Source organism: Canis aureus, chromosome 23 (assembly GCF_053574225.1).
Source record: "Canis aureus isolate CA01 chromosome 23, VMU_Caureus_v.1.0, whole genome shotgun sequence".
In the NCBI taxonomy this organism is placed as follows: Eukaryota; Metazoa; Chordata; class Mammalia; order Carnivora; family Canidae; genus Canis; species Canis aureus.
This window is the reverse complement of record NC_135633.1, coordinates 20067457-20083239: the sequence shown is the minus strand read 5'-3', so window position 1 is coordinate 20083239 and position 15783 is coordinate 20067457. Positions and strand designations below refer to the sequence as shown.

At 36.8% G+C, this 15783-nt stretch overlaps 1 protein-coding gene across 2 annotated transcripts in view; it reads left to right on the top strand.

The window, feature by feature from the left end:
- Positions 1-15783, top strand: part of LOC144294738 (uncharacterized) — a 148837-nt gene that overhangs the window by 27111 nt on the left and 105943 nt on the right. For both annotated transcript variants that reach the window (XM_077866643.1, XM_077866642.1), the window contains exons 3-4: positions 9122-9418; positions 14446-14551. The gene's annotated coding sequence lies outside the window, so the exon portion shown is untranslated. The remainder of the gene's footprint in view (positions 1-9121; positions 9419-14445; positions 14552-15783) is intronic.

Here is a 15783-nt window from a genome sequence, read left to right as displayed (position 1 = left end):
GGACATTTAAATTTTTGCGTGTGTCAATAGTTCATTCCTTTTTATTGCTGAATAGTAGTTCAAGATATGAATGTGCCACAGTTAGTTTAAGTGTTCACCCATTGAAGGATTTGAGAATTGTTTGTAAGTGTGAATCTGGGATAAATGCCCAGGAGTGCAGTTGCTAGATCATATGGTAGTTACACATCAGTTTTTAAAAATACTGCCAAATTGTTTTCCATAGGGGCTATACTGTTTTACATTTACACCAGCAATGTATGAGTGATTTGGTTTCTCTGCGACTCTGATGTCTATTTTTAATTTTAGCCATTCTGATAGGTGAGTAATGACATCTCTTTTGTTGTTTTAATTTGTGTTTCCAAAATGACTAATGATGTTGAACATCTTTTCGTCTGCTTATTTGCCATCTGCTTATCCTCTTTGACTTATCCTTTATATGACCTTTCCCTTTTTTAAAAAATTTGGATTGTTGGTTTTATTACTGATGGGTTTTGAGAACTCTTTATACATTCTAAATGTGAGTACTTTGTCAAATAGGTGGTTTGCAAATATTTTCTACTACTTTGTAACTTGCCTTTTATCCTAACAGCTTTTATAGAGAAAAAGATTTAGTTTTGTTGAAGGTCCAGCTTATCAATTTTTCCTTTTATGGATCATGGTGATGGGGTTGTAATAATCCTCACCTAGACATAGTTCCCTAAGATTTTTAGGTTTTTAATAAAATACTGTAATTTTACATTTTACATTTAAGTCTGTGATCCATTTAAGTTAATTTTGTTTAATGTATCAAACTTAGGTTAAGGTTTTTGCCTATAGATATCCAATTGCTTCAGCATCATTTGTTGAAAAGGTTGTCTTTCCTGTATTGAACTATTTATATTACCTTTGAATCTTTGTCCACAGTCTATCAGGCATATCTGTTTGGGTTTCAGTGCCTTGGAACCCAGGCATTTCTGCATTCCCTATTGTTTTTCATCATTCTATTTGCCAATAATATACAGTATGGATTACTGTAGCTATATAATGTCTTAAAATTGAGTAGACTATCTGCTTCTAATTCTTGTTTTTCAAAATTATTCTAGTTTCTTTGCCTTTACATATAAATTTTAAAATAGTCTTATCTGGATCTACAGAAGTCTTTCTGGGACTTTGGAAGAAGTTATATTTAACCTACATATCTATTTGGGGGACAATGGGCATCTTTACTATACTGAGTCTTAGAATCCATGAACCCAATATGTCTATTTATTTTGATCTTTGATTTCTTTCATCAGCATTTTGTAATTTTTAACATGTAAGTCCTTCATATGTTTTGTTAGATTATACTTGTGTGTCATTTTTCTAGTGATTATATATGGTGTTATATTTTAAATTTCATTGTTCATGTAATCATTGCTAGTGTAATAATATTTGTATGTTTCTTTTGTATCCAATTACCTGCTGAACCTGTTTACTAATGCTAGGAGAATTTTGTAGATTCCTTGATATTTTCTACTTAGACAATCATGTCATCTGCATATAAGGTTTTATTTTTTTGCCTTATCTCTGTCTCTATCATCTATCTATCTATCTATCTATCTATCTATCTATCTATCTATCATTTCTTTTTCTGGCCTTATTGCATGGGCTGGAACTTATAGCACTATGTTGAACATGAGTAGTTAATGTTTCATCCCAATTTTGGGGGAAAATATTTAGGCTTTATTCCATTAATTATAGTGTCATAGTTGTTTTTTTTTTTTTTTTATAAATGCTTTATCAAATTGAGGAAGCTTCCATCTGTTCCTGTGTTCCTGAGAATTTTTACCATGAATAGATGAGGAATTTTGGCAAATTCCTTTTCTGTATTATGTTATTTGATTTTTTCCTTCAACATGTTAATATGGTGGATTACATTGATTTTTTTGAAGACTTTATTAGTTAACTTATTTATTTAAAAGAGAGAGAAGGAGGAGGGAGGGGAAGAGATAATCTCTAGTAGACTCTGCACTGAGCAGAAAGCCTGACTCATAACCCTGAGATCATGACCTAAGCTGAAATCAAGAGTCAAAGGCTTAACCGACTGAGCCACCCAGGTGTTCCACCTTGATTGATTTTTGAATACTGAATCAGCCTTGCATCTCTGGAATAATCCTAACTTGGTTATGGTATATATAATTCTTTCTATAGATTGTTAATTGTATTTGTAAATATTTCATTATGGATTTTTTATGTGTATTCATGAGGAATGTTGGTCTTTGGCTTTATATTTAAATATACTTTCTGTTTTGTTTTGGTACAGGGATTGTATCACCTTCATAAAATAAATTGGGAAGTGATTCATCTTCTATTTTCTTTTTTAATTTTTTTATTTTTTAAAGATTTTATTTATTTATTCATGAGAGACACAAAGAGGCAGAGACATAGGCAGAGGGAGAAGCAGTCTGCAGGGAGTGTGATGCGGGACTTGATCCAAGGACCCCAAGATCACACCCTGAGCCGAAGGCAGATGCTCAACCACTAGGCCACCCAGGCATCCCTCATCTTCTGTTTTCTAGAAGAGATTATGTGTAATTGATGCTAATTATTCTTTAAATATTTGGTAGAATTCTCTGGTTAAACCATCTGAGCCTGGAGATTTCTTTTTTGGGGAGTTTTGAAAATTATGAATTCAATTTCCTTAATAGTCACAGAGTTATTAAAATTATCTTTCATATTAGGTGAGCTGTAGTAGTGTATATTCTTTGAGGAATCAAAGTGGATAAATTTATGAGTGCAGAATTATTCATAATTTTCAAAAGGTTATTCTCTTAGCCTTTTTTTTTAAAGCTTATTTATTTATTTTTAAAGAGTTTATTTATTTATTCATGAGACACAGGGAGAGAGAAGCATAGACACAAGCAAAGGGAGAAGTAGGTTCCATGCAGGAAGCCTGATGTGAGACTCAATTCCAGGACTCCAGCTCACGCCCTGAGCCAGTCAGCCGCTCAACCGCTCAACTGCTGAGCCACCCGGGCATCCCTTCTATTAACCTTTTGATGTTTGCAGGATCTGATTGATATCCCTTGCTCATTCCTGATATTGGTAATTTGTGTCTTCTCTCTTTTCTCTTTTAGTATTGCTAAATTTTTGTTAATTTTATTGATTTTTTTCATTTTTCTTTCATTATTTTAATTTTTTCTGTTTCTATTTTCACTGATTTCTATTCTGTTATTTCTTCTTGCTTTGGTTTTATTTTGCTTTTCTTTTTTTAAGTTTTTGAGAGGCCAGCTTAGATTATGATTTGAGACTTTCCCTCTTTTCTAGTATATAAACCACCAAGAATATATTTATAAATATTGTATTTATCCACATTTTTGCTTATCATCTGCTTTCTTCTTTCCTAATGTTCCTTTTTTAAAAAAAATAATTTCCTTTCTTTTTAGAGAACTTCTTTTAGATATTGTTTTAGGGTATATTTGTTGGCAACAAATTCTTCATTTTCCTTCATTTGAAAATATCTTGACTTCTTTTTCATTCCTGAAAGGTATTCTGGGTTGGCGGTTCTCTTAACGCTTGAACAATGATGTGCTACTTTTGGCCCCAGTGGTTTCTGATGAGGAATCTGTCATTTAAAGTAATATTATTCCCCTTATTGGCTGCTTTTAAGAATTTTCCTTTATCTTTAGATGTAGAAATGTAGTTAATTTAAATTTGGGTGGATTTCTTTGAGTTTATCCTGTTTGGAATTTGCTCAGTGTCTTAAACCTTTAGATTAATATCTTTTGCTAAATTTGGGAAGATCTCATCCACTATTTTTTTTTTTAATATTTTTTTCAGTCCCTCTTCTCTTCCGGGCCCTCTAGATTTTGTTTGTTTTTTGTTTTAATCTATTTTTAGTAGGTAGCTCCAAGTAGGTAATTACTATTGCTCTTTCTTCAAGTTTACTAATTCTTTCCTCTGTCTTCTCCAGCAGGGAGGGGGAAAAGCATCCTGTTAGTGTCAGGTGGGGGTAGAATTCCGGGATCCCCACGTGAATTATTGTGGTTTTAATGCAAAGTCACTTAGAGAGAAGTCTGACATCCTCTCTGGAAGTAAGTTGGTCATCCAGACAGATCCTTCAGATTGGCATTACCTTGGCAAATTCATGACAGGCCTGAGAATGGCTCTCAGGCCATCAACTTGAAAACCTAATTGTCAATGTGATGCGAACTAGATCTGTTTCTCAGAGTGGGCTCATATTAAATAAGCTCATGGAAGCCAATGACTGAAGAAACCTACAATGCCAATTAACTTAAAATAAGAAGCTTAACCATTATATAGGCTTAAGAATAAATGCTTTCTCTGGGGAAAAAGGAAAACATAAAGTTTAAATATTAGAAAGAAGCTTGCAACTAGAAAAAGAGCAGGTAGCTGGAGATTTTAATGTCTGTGTCGTGAAGCCCCCCCAAAATTGCTGAGTGTACCTCTCCCATAAGGTCATACCTGTTACACTGTCTGGTTGGTCGTTATATTGGGCTGGATGGACATTCTCTTCCGTGAAATAAGACACTATCAATGTTTGACTTTCCCTTTTCTAAACTTCCTTTGCTGACTAAATCACTTAAAGACTGCCATGTTATTTGCATTAGTACATTTAATATAGTTTTGTCCAAGGGACACCTGGGTGGCTCAGCAATTGACCATCTGCCTTCGGCTCAGGTCATGATCCCAGGGTCTTGGGATCGAGTCCTGCATCCTGCAGAGAGCCTGCTTCTTCCTCTGCCTGTGTCTCTGCCTCTCTCTGTGTGTCTCTCATGAATAAATAAATAAAATCTTTAAAATATATATATATATATAGTTATAGTTATGTTCAAGTCTTAGACCTCATTCTGTCTCTGTTTTGCAACTTTACATTATCTCTGATTAAAACCATCATTTAATTGGGCACCCTGAGTGGCTCAGCGGTTTAGCGCCGCCTTCAGCTCAGGTCGTGAGGAGTCCCAGGATCGAGTCCCAGGATCGAGTCCCAGGATTAAGTCCCAGGATCAAGTCCCAGGATCAAGTCCCACGTCAGGCTCCCTGCATGGAGCCTGCTTCTCCCTCTGCCTGTGTCTCTGCCTCCCCGCCCCCTCTCTCTCTGTCTCTCATGAATAAATAAATAAAATAAAATCTTTTTAAAAAATTGTTTAAAACTCCAGATGAAGCTTCTTTCCACATTCTTGAAGGGAATCTAATTGCTCTCCCTGTGAACTCTACTAAAATTGAAAATATTATTTGACAACAAAGACTACGTGCAAGTTATTCCTTTTCTTTTCCCCAAAAAAGCTTCATCATCCTCTGGGAGTTAAAAGCTGGCAAGAGTATGTTTCCTCTATAACTTCATCTTTAGGAAATAGATAAGAGATCTTAGAAGGTGGGACAGAGTAAATTTGGTTCTGTGCCGTATACCTGATTTTAAGGACTTTGGAGGAAAACTGTGGAGAAGGCAGACGTTGGACTGTGAGGTATAACCTCATTCCCCACACAAAATTTCTCCCACAGTTACTGTCTTTGGAGAATGCTGGCTGCCTTTACCAGACCTGGAAGGTTTCGTTTAGTGCTGGATGAACTGGTTTCTTTGGTCAGATAGTTATCATGCTTAGTTAGAATATAAGAAATCGATTCCTTTTTTTTTTTTAGTAAAGAAAATCATCATTTATAATAGCAATAAAAATATGAAATACTCAGGATTCAATTAACAATTATGATTACTTATTATCCAATAATTTAGCTCCAATTTAGGAATCATTTAAGGAAAGAAACTTTTCTCATGTTTGGGGATGAAATTCAAATTCTCTACTGTTCAGTTGTTCAATACAAATTGAATGACCATTTGTCGAGCTGATGATTAATCTGATAAGTCAGTTTCTGTTGTAGCAAGCAAGACTTTGAGTAAAATTTTAAAATCACCTCAAGTACGATACTCCATTGCTCATAGGAAACTGCTGATTTTAGAATCAAATTCGAACATATAAGTATGGGCAACCCAGGTGGCTCAGCGGGTTTAGCGCCACCTCCAGCCCAGGGCGTGATCCCGGAGACCCGGGATCAAGTCCCACATCAGGCTCCCTGCATGGAGCCTGTTTCTCCCTCTGCCTGTGTCTCTGCCTCTCTCTCTGTGTGTGTCTATAAATAAATAAATAAAACGTTTAAAAAAAAACATACAAGTATGATACAGTCCCCGCTTAACTTCCAAGTTCATTGCCCCCAGTTCCCCCTGCTCCTCATAGAGTTCCTGACCTTATGGAGCACGTGTTTAGTGCAAATGATAGACATTAGTCAAACAATCATGCAAATAGAAATAACACAACTGGAACAAGTGTTATAGAAGGAGAAGAGTGTGATATTATAAGAAAATAAAACAATATTTTTTATGTTATCAAGGACATAAGCAGGTCAGGAAGGACTTCTCTGAGGAAATGATGCTTGAGTTGAGATTTGAAAAAAGACATGAAGTTAAAAAAGCAAGAGGAGGAAGGGAAAATATTGATGTCATGAGGAAATGATATATTCAAAAACCTGCAGCCAGAATGCCAACTGTAGTTTGCAAAAGTTTGTAGCTTGAGTTGAGCAAGTGGTGGAGGAGCATGTTCAGTTCAGATGTTGCTAGAAAGACACGCATGGGATGAATCATGTTAAGGAATTTATCTTTACATATATATATGTATATATGTATATTTATGAAATAAACTCATTTATTTCATAAAAAGAATGAAATCTTGCCATTTGCAACAACGTGGATAGAGCTAGATATTACGCTAAGTGAAATAAATCAATCCCAGGATTTTATTGATGTGTGGAATTTAAAAAACAAAATCAAACAAAAGGAAAAAAAGGACAAACTAAAAACAGGCTCTTAATTATAGATAACAAACAAATGGTTAGCAGATGGAAGGTGGGTGGAGGGATGGAAGAAGTAGGTGAAGGGGATCAAGAGGACACTTACCAGGATGATCACTGAGAAATGTACAGAATTGTTGAACCACTATATTGTACACTTGAAACTAATATAACACTGTATGCTAACTATATTGGAATTAAAATTTAAAGAAAAGAGCAATGGGAAGACACTGACATATTTTAAACAGAAAAGTGACGTGATAAAATGTGTTTTCACAATAACACCCTGGCTTCTGTGTGTATTGCCACAGAACAAAGGTAGATTCAGAAAGATCATTTATTTATCAGACTACTGGAATAGTTTAAACAATAGATGATGTAGGGGAGGGAGAGATTTCCTTCTTTTTTTCTCAAAGTCTTCTAGCTGGCTTAGGAATTAAATTGATATGAAACAGATTAATAGGAGAAACAAACCAAAGTTTTATTATGTGTGCAAGAAGAGCCAATAATGAAATTGAAGCCCAAAGAAATGACCCAAGCAGGCAATTTTTATACATTTTAGACAAAGGGAAAATAAATTAGTGGGGAATTGACAGGATAAAGAAAACAAGTATTTGGTAGCTTTAGTTAGTAAGGAATTCTGAACAGAATTTAGGCTGAGGTAGTAAGTTAGAAAAAAAAATAACAAGGTTTGTTTCTGGAACTTTTTCCACTTTACAGCCTTTACCTCTGGTGATAAGGATGTCTTTATACTTCTTCTGCAGGGAGGGTACCTTTCCTATGAGAGATTTATTTCCCACTTTCAGGAGGACAGAGGAGGGTCTGAGTGTCCTTCCTCTGGCTGTTTCCCAAGTAACTTGAATTCAAAATAATCAGTATACCATGTGATACATTTTGGGGAGCCTTCCCTGGGCCCCTGCAGTGATGGTAGCATGGCCCAGCCACACAGTGTGATAGGAATGAAGTTGGGATAGATCATAGAGATATTTAGAAAGCAAAATCAAAAAGAGAGGCAGAGGGGCAGCCCGGGTGGCTCAGCGGTTTAGCGCCGCTTTCAGCCCAGGGCCTGATCCCTGGATCCAGTCCCGTGTGGGGCTCCCTGCGTGGAGCCTGCTTCTCCCTCTCCCTCTGCCTGTGTCTCTGCGCATCTCTCTCTCTCTCTGTCTCTCATGAATAAGTGAATAAAACAAAACAAAACAAAACACACACACACACACACACACACACACACAAAACAAACAAACAAAAAGAGAGGCAGATGAGAAGTAGGAAGTCCTTCTTGACTATGTATTCCCTGGGATTGGGCTAGGAGCTCCTCCAAGGAGTATTACTCCTTGTACTTGCCACTTTCAAAGGGTTTTTAATAAAGTAGTGAAAATTGCCTACCTACTCTGTATATTGTAAGCTCCATGTCTTTGCTCATTATTATATCTGTAGCACCTAGTACCACACCTAGTACACATTAGTTTTAAGAATTTATACAAAGAAAGAGTAGAAATAGGACTTTGAAGTGGAGTTCAAATGTTAACAGATTTTTCAGAAAAAGGAGTTTTAATATGAAAAGCAGTAAGATATCCTCAGTGCTTAACTCTTGGTTATGCAATATGTATTTACAAGTTCAGAAATGGAGCAAGCATACTTTTGTACTCCAGTGATATATCCAATGAAACAAAACAAATAGCAATTTTAATTGCAGTTTTGCAGGACCTCCAGGAAGGGGCTTGGAATAGAGAAGTCAGACACAGACACTAATTCTAAGACACAAGAAACCAGCATCTCTTACACTGCCTCCCAGCAGTTATGCTCAGAGCTCTAGTCAATTCTGAGAGCTGGGTCAACGGTGCCCCCATCTCCAGGCTACCTTGATATAGACAAGAGCACCTGTACATGTCTTCATCTAATCCAATGCTATTTTTGAAATCCTCTTCCTTTGTACCATCCTCCACCTTCTTTTGGCCCATCACTTCTTGCTGCTTGTAAAATATATCTACGGATACCAATCCATGTTTTTAACAACTTGTTTCTTTTATTTTGTTTTCAAATGTTCTCTCCTACAACCTAATGAGCTTATCTGGAGTCACATTTTACCTTGGATTACCTTGGTCTTTTTCTTTCATGCTGCAGGTTTTATCCATATGTCCGATAATCATTTTTTGCCTACTATGGGCAGCCAGCCTCCAAGACGGTGTCCAGTGGTACCATCTTCTGATAGTCTTGTCCTTCTGTTTCCTCTCCCACTGTATCAAGATTGGTCTGTGTGACCATTAGAATATGGTTGACATGATGGTATATAATTTTACAGGTTGGGGCCTAGAAAGCATTGTGACTTCCTGCTTCCTGCTTTGCCCTTCCTCTTGGATTACTCTCTCTGGAGGAAGCTAACTACAATAACATGAGGAGAAGTCCATGTAGGAAGAAACAGAGGCCTCCTGATAACAGCCATTCCAGTGAGCTTGGGAGAGGATCCTTCAGTCTCCATTAAGCCTTCAGATAAATAAAACCCCAGCCAAAATCTGGACTGCAAACTCATGAGAGACCCTGAGCCAGAATGACTCAGCTAAGCCACAACTGCATTCCTGATCCTCAGAAACTATGTGAGGTAAAGTATTAGTTATTTTAAGCTACTAAGTACTGGAATAACTTGTAATACAACAGTAGATAAAAACTATTGATATTTAGAATGGAGGGAATAGAAAGTGTCAAGTAGGAGTTCTATGCATGTGAGTGGGCTTATTTCCCTTAAAATGAATTATTAGAAAACTTTGTGAAAAATAGGGCCTCACTTCTGTGTTACAGCACTCTCATTAGGCACCCTATTTCTCCCCTATAGTTCAATGAACTTTTTTCCAGTGACAAATGCTGGGCTACTTCAGCTCTTCCTGTAGTAGTGAGGCTGGTATAGTCTGTTCTGTACCTAGATCTTCAATTGATCTTTTTGTTTTCTATCTTACTTCTAACCTTCACCTCATTTTTTAAACTAATTAATTACTTTTTATTTTTATTATAATTCCATTACAGTCAACATACAGTGTTATATTAGTTTCAGGTGTACGATACAGCAATTCAGCAGTTCCATACATTACTCAGTGCTCACATGCTAAGTCTATTCTTATTTCTCTTTATCTATTTCACCCATTCCCCTACCCACTGCCTCTTTGGTAACCATTTGTTCATTCTCTTAAGAGTCTGTTTTTTGGTTTGTTTTTTTTCTTTTTCATTGTTTTGATTCATAAATTCCACACATGAGTGAAATCATATGGTATTTGTCTTTCACTGACTGACTTATTTTACTTCCATTATACCCTCTAGATCCATTCAAGTCATTGCAAATGGAAAGATTTCATTATTTTTTAAAGATTCATTTATTTATTTTAGAGAGAGTAAGAGAGAAAGAGAGAGAGAGAAAGAATGTGTTGGGGGGGAGGGGCAGAGGGAGAAGGAAAGAATGAGTCTCAAGCAGACTCCCCACTGAGCATGGAGCCTAACATGGGGCTCCTTCTCATGACCCTGAGATCATGACCTGAGCCAAAATCAAAAGCTGGATGCTTAACCAACTGAGCCACTTAGGTGCCCTGGCAAGATTTCATTGTTTTGTTTTGTTTTGTTTTATGACTAATATTTCATTGTGTGTGTGTGTATATATATATATATATATATATATATATATATATATATATATCACCTTTTCTTTATCCTTTCATCTATTGATGGACACTGGGCCTACTTCTATAGTTTGTCCATTGTAAGTAATGCTGCAATAAACATAGGGATTAATATATCTTTTTGAATTAGTGTTTTGTATTCTTTGGGTAAATACCCAGTAGTGGCCTTCCTGGATCATATAGTAATTCTATTTTTAATTATTTGAGGAACATCCATACTGCTTTCACAGTGGATATATCAGCTTGCATTCCCATCAACAATGCACAAGAGTTCCTCTTTGCATCCTCACCAATACTTGTTATTTCTTGTGTTTTGGGGTTTAGCCATTCTGACATGTGTGAGGTAACATTGTGGGTTTGATTTGTATTTCCCTGATGATTAGTGATATTGAGCATCTTTTCATGTGTCTATTGGCCATCTGTAGGTCTTCTTTAGAGAAATGTCTGTTCATGTCTTCTGACAATATTTTAATTAAATGGTTTGGGTTTTTTTTTTTTTGGTGTTGAATTGTATAAGTTTTTAAAATATATTTTGGATACTAACCCTTTATCAGATATGTCATTTGTGAATATTTTCACTTGTTTAGCAGAACAAGAACAAGTTATGTTGAGATGTGCTCCCTCTAAACCTACTTTGTTGAGGGTTTTATTCTGAATGGATGTTGTACTTTGTGAAATGCTTTTTCTGCATCTATTGAAATGATCATACAGTGCTTATCCTTTATCTTGTTGATGTGATGCAGCATGTTGATTAATTTGCAAATATTGAACCACCCTTGTACCCCAGGAATAAATCCTACTTGATTGTGGTGAATGCTTTTTAAATGTATCATTGGATTCAGTTTGCTAATATTTTGTTAAGGATTTTTGCATCTGTATTCATCAGAGATACTGGCCTGTAGTTCTCTTTTTCTGTAATGTCTTTATCTGATTTCAGTATCTGGCTAATTCTGGCCTCTGAAGCTTGAATTTGGAAGAATTCCTTCCTTTTTTATTTTTTGTAGTAGTTTGAGAAGAATAGGTATTAACTCTTCTTTAAATGTTTGGTAGAATAGATCTATGAAGCCATCTGTCCTGGACTGTTGTTTATTGGGAGTTGTTTTGCTTACTGTTTTAATTTCATTGTTGGTAATCAGTCTGTTCAAATTTTCTATTTCTTCCGGATTCAGTTTTGGGAGGTTATATGTTTCTAAGAATTTGTCCATTTCTTTTAGGTTGTCCAGTATGTTTGCATATAATTTTTCATAATATTCTCTTACAATTGTTTCCATTTCTGTGCTGCTGGTTGTTATTTCTCCTCTTTTATTTTTGATTTTGTTTGAGTTCCCTCTCCCCCCCCCCTTTTTTGATGATTCTGGCTAATAATTTATCAATTTTATTGATCTTTTCTAAGAACCAACTCCTGGTTTCATTTATCTATTCTGTTTTTTTTAGTTTCTATTTCATTTATTTCTGATCTAATCTTTATTATTTCTTTCCTTGTACTGGTTTGTGATTTGTTTGTCCTTTTTTTCTAGCTCCTTTAGGTGTCAGGTTAAGTTGTTTATTTGGGATTTTCCTTGCTTCTTTAGGTATGCCTGCATTGCTATAAATTTCCCTCTTAAAACAGCTTTTGGGGCAGCTCTGGTGGCTCAGCGGTATAGCACCGCCTTCAGCCTAGGGCGTGATCCTGGAGTCTTGGGATCGAGTCCCATGTCAGGCTCCCTGCATGGAGCCTGCTTCTCCCTTTGCCTGTGTCTCTGCCTCTCTCTCTGTCTGTCATGAATAAATAAATAAAATCTTAAAAAAAAAAAAAAAAAACTTTTGCTTCAGCCCTTTTTGACTTTGTGTTTTCATTTTCATTTGTATCCATATTTTTTTTTATTTCTTATTTGATTTCCTAGTTGACCCATTCGTTATTTAGTAGCATGTTATTTTACCTCCATGTATTTTTGTTCTTTCCAAAGCTTTTCTTGTGGTAGATTTTTAGTTTGATAGTGTTGTGGTCAGAAAAGAAAGATGCATAATATGTCTTTAGTGTTTTTGAATTTGTAACAGAATGTAACAGAGATTTGTTTTGTGGCCTAATACGTGATCTATTCTGAAGAATGTTCCCTGTGCACTTGAAAAGAATGTGTGTTATTCTCTTTTAGGATGGAATATTGTGAATATATCTCTTAGATCCATCTGGTCCCATGTGCCATTCAAAGTCACTGTTTTCTTATTGATTTTCTGTTTGGAAAATCCATCCATTGATGTAAGTTGTGTGTTAAAATTGCTTACTACTATTGTATTATTATTGATTACTTATTTTACGTTTGTTATTAGCTACTTTGTATATTTGGGTGCTCCCAATGTGCTTGCAGAAATTTTTTCAATTGTTATATGTTCTTGTTGTATTGTTCCCTTTATGATGATATAGTGTTTTGGTCTGTTTTTATAGCCTTTGTCTTAAAGCTACTTTTTAGATATAAATATTGCTACTCTGGCATTCCTTTCACTTCCATTTGCATGATAAATCCTTTTCCATCCCTCAATTTAAATCTATAGGTGTCTTTAGGTTTGGAGTGAGTTTCTTTAGACAGCACATAGATGGGTCCTGCTCTTTCATGCATTCTGTTACCCTATGTCTTTTGATTGAAACATTTAATCCACTTAAAGTAATTATTGATAGGTATGCACTTACTGCCATTTTATTACTTGTTTTGTTGTTTTTCTCTGATCCTTTCTTTTGCTTTCTTTCATGGTTTGTTGGCTTTCTTTGGTGGTATACTCAGATTCCTTTCTCTTTACTCTTTGCATATCTATTACTGGTTTTTGATTTGTGGTCACCATTTGGTTTGTATATAATAGCATCTTATGCATATAGCAGTCTATATTAAGTTGATGGTCACTTAAGCTCGAACCCATTCTTTACTCTTTTCTGCTCCACATTTTAGATATAAAGTGTCATACTTTATATCCTTTTATTTTGTGCATCCCTTAGCTGATTTTTGTAGACATACTTAATTTTACTGCTTTAGTACTTCCTAAGTTTCTTACTCCTACTTATGGTCTTTGCTTTCCACTCAAAAAGTCCCATTTAACATTTCTTGTAGGGGTGGTTTAGTGGTCATAATGAATGCCTTTAACTTGTTTGTCTGGGAAACTCTTTATCTCCACTTCTGTTCTGAATGATAGCCTTACTGAATAGAGTGTTCTTGGCTACAGGTTTTTACCTTTCAGTACTTTAAATAAATCATGCCATTGCCTTCTGGTCTACAAAGATTTTGCTGAAAAATCAGCTCATAACTTTATGGAGTTTCTTTTGTAACCGTTTTTTCTTTTCTCTTGCTGCTTTTAAAATGCTCTCTCTATCCCTGTTTTTTTTTTTTTTTTGCCATTTTAATTACTATGTGCCTCGGTGTGGACCTTCTTGGGTTGTATTATTGGGGCTTTCTACGCCTTCTGGATTTAGATTTCATTTTTCTTCTCCAGATTTGGGATGTTTTCAGCTATTGTTTCTTCAAATAATTTTCTGAACCCTTTACTGTATTTTCTCTGGGATTCCTAGAGTGTGAATGTTACTATGCTTGATGGTATCACTGAGTTCCCTAAGTCTATTTTCATTTGTTATTATTTTTCTTTCTCTTCTGTTCACCTTGATTGCTCTCCATTGCTTAACAAGTTATTGATCCACTCTTCTGCTTCTTCTAGTCCACTATTTATGCCATCTAGTATACCTTTAATTTCAGTTATTGAGTTCTTCATCTCTTATTGGTTCTTTTTAATGTTTACTGTCTCTTTATTGGGGGTGTCATTGAAGTCTTCCACTCTTTTCTCAAGTCCAGTGAGTACCTTTATGACCATTGCTTTAAATTCTCCATTAGGCATATTACTTATTTCCATTTCATTCATGTCTCTTATTTTGTTCTATACTTTAATTTGAGACATATTCATCTCTCTTTATTTTGTCTAAGTCTCTGTGTCTGTTTCTATGTTTTAGGAAGGTCAGCTACATCTCCTGCTCTTCAAAGTAATGGCCTTATGAAGAAGAGGTTCTGTGGCACCTGGGTAGCTCAGTCAATTGAGTGTCTGACTCCTAACTTCAGGTCAGATATGATTTCCTGGTTGTGGGATTGAGCCCTGCTTTGGGCTCCATGCTGGATGGGGAACCTGCTTAAGATTCTCTCTCCCTCTGGCCTCTTCCCCTCACTCTCACACACATGCTTGCACATTCTCCCCCTCTCTAAAAACAATAACAGCAACAGCATGGGGCACCTGTGTGGCTCAGTCAGTTAAGCATCTGCCTTTGGCTCAGGTCATGATCTCAGGGTCCTGGGATTGAACCCTGCATTGGGCACCTTGCTCAGCAGGAAGCCTTCTTCTCCCTCTCCTGCTCCCCCTGCTTTGCTCTCTCTTTCTCTATCAAATAAATAAACCCTTAAAAACAACAACAAACCAGGAGAGTTTCTGTAGTGCCTTGCAGTGCTGTGTCCCCTGTTCACCAGAATCTGGCATTTCTGGAGTGTCCCCTATGTGTGTTGTGTGCACCCTGGTTTTGTGGGTGCTTTTGCCTTCAATCCAGTTGTCTGCAATGGCTCTCTTTGCCTGTTTGTGGGCAGGGTTTGGTCCTCGCGTTGTTAGTGCTAGTCTGAGGCCACCTTGGGTTTGATATCAGTCAGAGCAGGCACTTGCCAGAGATTCAGCACCAAACTGCAGAGTCCTTTAGTTGATGTGCAGGACCTCTAGGCAGACCAGATGTCTGACTCCAGCCCACTGCTGGGGCCATAGTTGGATTGGTGTGTGTGCGTGTGTGGTTATCTTTTCCCAGGAGTCACTTTGGAGTGGTGCTGGACCTTGTCAGGGCTGCCTGCACCCTGTTGGACTGTGGTACCACTTTGGACGGAATCCAGCCAAGGGCTTATTAGAGGGGGCAGGTGTGCAGAAGAGTGCAGTAAGGGATGAGGAGGCTGAGGCATGTGGTATTAGCAAGATTCACCTGGGTCTTCTATGGGAGGGGACCTGGAGCCAAAGCCAGGCTGGAGGGAGTGTGTCCATAGGAGGACAATGAGGTGGAACATGTGGTTAGCAGGTTAAGTGGAGAGGGTTAGCTGCTACCCTGGTTCCTATGGGTATCTATGTGTCTAGATTGGAGTATGAGTGAGGGAATTGGTGCCTGCCATCTCTGCTGTCCCTGAAGAAGTTCCCTAAAGATTCCTACTCCTCCAGTAAACGCTCTGAGATTAGTAAGTAAATCTCTCCATACGCCTCAGGCATTGTTCAAACTGCTGCTTCTAGGTAGTATCTCTGTGGGATTGTTTCTCAGGCTGTCTGTAAGGGT